This window comes from Ursus americanus, chromosome 21 (assembly GCF_024610735.1).
Source record: "Ursus americanus isolate L20-20 chromosome 21, mUrsAme1.1.p, whole genome shotgun sequence".
NCBI classification, from domain to species: Eukaryota; Metazoa; Chordata; class Mammalia; order Carnivora; family Ursidae; genus Ursus; species Ursus americanus.
The window spans coordinates 55,428,081-55,431,191 of NC_142147.1; positions in this window are offsets into that span (position 1 = coordinate 55,428,081).

Consider the following 3,111-nt stretch of genomic DNA (forward strand, 5'->3'; position numbering starts at 1 on the left):
TCTGTTCCTGGGGAGTGATCATTTGTCAAAGACATGTGACGAGGAGTCAGAGCTGTGGGATTTGGGGGCACAGAGCTTGGGCTCCCGATCCAGGTGGTGTCTAGGCCCATCCCTGGCCTTTCGCTTCCCTGTCATGGATCCCAGGAAGAGAAGAGGCCTCTCTGTCTCCAGCCCACCTGGAGAACGTCACCCAAGTGATGTGGCTGCTGAAAGCCCCAGCTTTGCGAACAGGCCAACCTGGGCGTCTGTGGTGTCAGGTGAGTGGCCTTGCCTTTCCAAGCCTCCACCCGTAACACCACGGGCCACCTGGGAGGATGTGAAAGGTGCCCAGAAGGTTCTTAGCATTGGGTTCCCTGTCAGGGTCCAGTGTTTGTGGGGTACTCCCTGCCCGCCCTGCTGTGCCAAGCCCTGATGGGGCCGAGCTGACCTCCCTGCTGGCAGGGACGCAGTGTTGTAAGAGGTCCTGCCAGCTCAGTCTGTCCTGGAACTGGGCTCAGCCAAGGTCCCCTTCACTTTGGCTGAAAGGTGCAGGCTGAGGGGCACGTGGCCTGTAGGCAGGGACCAGGCTGTAGGCAGGGACAGTCCCAGGGGCTCCCCTGCAAGTGCTAGTGAAGGAAAACACCACCTGGGGGCCCACGTACTGTACTCTAGCGCACTGGGGAGGGAGCCCTGGTCAGTGACCTGTGAGGCCAGTCAGCGCCCCTCTTAGCTACCCAGGAGTTGGGTGCACAACCCGCCCTGTAGGAAGGTGATGCCTCCGACCTCTGCCGGTCTCCCACCCTCCAGTTCACTCTTTCTCCCTGGGGCTCTGGCTGGCTGAGTCCTGTCTGAGATCTCCCTCTCTGTTCCTCTTTCTGGGCCACTCCTGCCATACTTGCTCCAAGTGTGTCTCAGTTCAGGGCTTGCTCTGTGGACCTCAGCAGCCCTGAATCTCTCCCCTCACGTCAGAGTTTGCAGCACCTGGGAGATTCCTTCTAATGGCCACATTACCCCAGGTCACTGAACTCGGTTTCCCCAACTTTATCCCTGAGCCTTTAGGTCAGCCCTGTTGAAAAGTGACGAACTTGGCTGATCTCTGCCGATGGGTCTGCCTGGGAAGGGCGCTCTGTTGGCCACTCGTCAGAACCTCCCCCACCCTGGCCAGAGTCAGGAAAGGATCTGACTCACCTCCTGCTGTAGTCCTGCATAGTCTTAGAACAGAGATGCTCAAAGCTTAGTATGCTTCAGAATTACCTGGGTGGCTTGTTAAAACCAGGGTTGCAGGGCCCAGGGGTTCTGCTTCAGTTAGTCTAGCGTGGGAACTCAAAAGTGCGTTTCTAGTAGGTTTCCAGGTGATGTTTCGGCTGCTGATTGAGACCTCACTTTGAGAACCACTTCTAGAAAATTCTCTATCAGATGAGCTGCATGTTGGAATCGTCTCATTAGGTTTAAAAATTACTGATTCCCATCCTAGAAATTCAGATTTCAGTGGTCTAGGTTAAAAAACCTGAGTAGCTGGGTTTTTTTCTTTCAAGCCACCCAGGTGATTCTAATGTGCAGCCAGGTTTGAGAACCATTGCTCTGAGTCCTTGTTACTCAAAGTGCCAACTGTGGGGCGTCAGCATCACCTGGGAACTTGTCAAACAAGCAGAACCTGGGACCTCCTGAATCAGATTCTGCATTTTAACAAATGTTCAAATGGTTGCCGGATGTCTGAGCGGCACTGCCCCATCCAGGGCCCGCACTTGGAGGAGCGCGGATCTAGATCAGTGAGTCTCCCAACCCCAGTGAGCGTGGGGATCACGCAGGAAGTGTGTCAAAGTCACCTCCAGGCTTCACGCCCCGGGTCTGTGGACCTACGAACGCCGCGCTTTTACAACCCTTTCCCTTCCTTGTCAGGCGATTCGGATGCAGCTCTCACTTGCATCTTCCCTGGATTTGCCTTGCTTTGCTCCACCTTCCCATCTTGACCGTCTGGCCCTGGGCAAATGCCTCGTGGTTCGTGAAAGCACCAGAGTCGTCAACCACAAGTCATCCCTCGCATTCACTCATTCATTCACTCATTCATTCAGCAAACAGTCACTGTCTTCTGCGGATGCCAACTCCGGAAGGGCAGACTGGAATCATGACGAGAATGACGGCAGACGTGACAAAGCGAGAGCGGGAGGGGACAGCGTCGTCACAGCGCCGGAGAAGCGGACGTGCAGGGGAGAGCTGCTGTCCCACCGCCGCGGGACCAGGCGGAGGCACGACGGAAACTCCGCGCATCCCTCCCCCCACCCCGTGGGCGTGCGAGGGGCCAGTGACTGGGGGCGCTGTCCACTGCCTCCTCCCTCCCTCCAACAAGACCGAGTCCCAGACATGTGCCAAACACAGGCAGGTGCAGGAACACGACGCAGCCGGACACGAGGGACGCTGGAGGCTGCGCCCCGGGGCCGAGCCCACTTGCTACACCCCGTTTCACACGCTCCACAGGCCGGTACCGCCCCCTCGCTGCGCCTCTGGACCCACCGCGGTGAACGACACCTGGCACGGCCAACGAGGGGACGGCTCCTCCCAGGGCTGCTTTGATTGGCAGGCGACGTCGGCTCGGCCCCCGCTCTGAGAGCACCTGTCCGCCTCTCATTAGGTGTGCGGCCTCTAACGCCCACGCTCCATGCCTTCCTCCGCTTTCCCCACCCACTTCCGGACCCAACCAATGGCTTCAGGGCAGAATATCCCTTCACAACCAATTAAAAACGGCTCTAAACTTGACGAACGACTTCCCGCCCCTGATCAGCCTAGCTCCTCCCCCTGGCCAATTAGTTTAAGGAGAAGGGAGAGGGTGTATCCAATCAGCACGACAGTGGCCTCGTGATTGACGTACGGGCCCTCGCGCTGGCGTGTTGTGTCCTGAGGCGGGGAGGAGGAGGAGCGGGGAAGAAAACCTGAACCAATCCGAGCAGCCTGCGCGGGAGGCCTATCGAACGCCGCGCCTTGGAGGGATTGCCCAATCGGCGAGAGGAGGCTGGCTGCATCCCTGCCAAGGACCAATAGGGCGCGCCCGAGGGGCAAGAGCGACATGCCGCAGGAGCAATCATAGGCCTATATTCGGGGCTCGGGGGCGGGTCGGCGCCAGAGACGAGAAGAGAG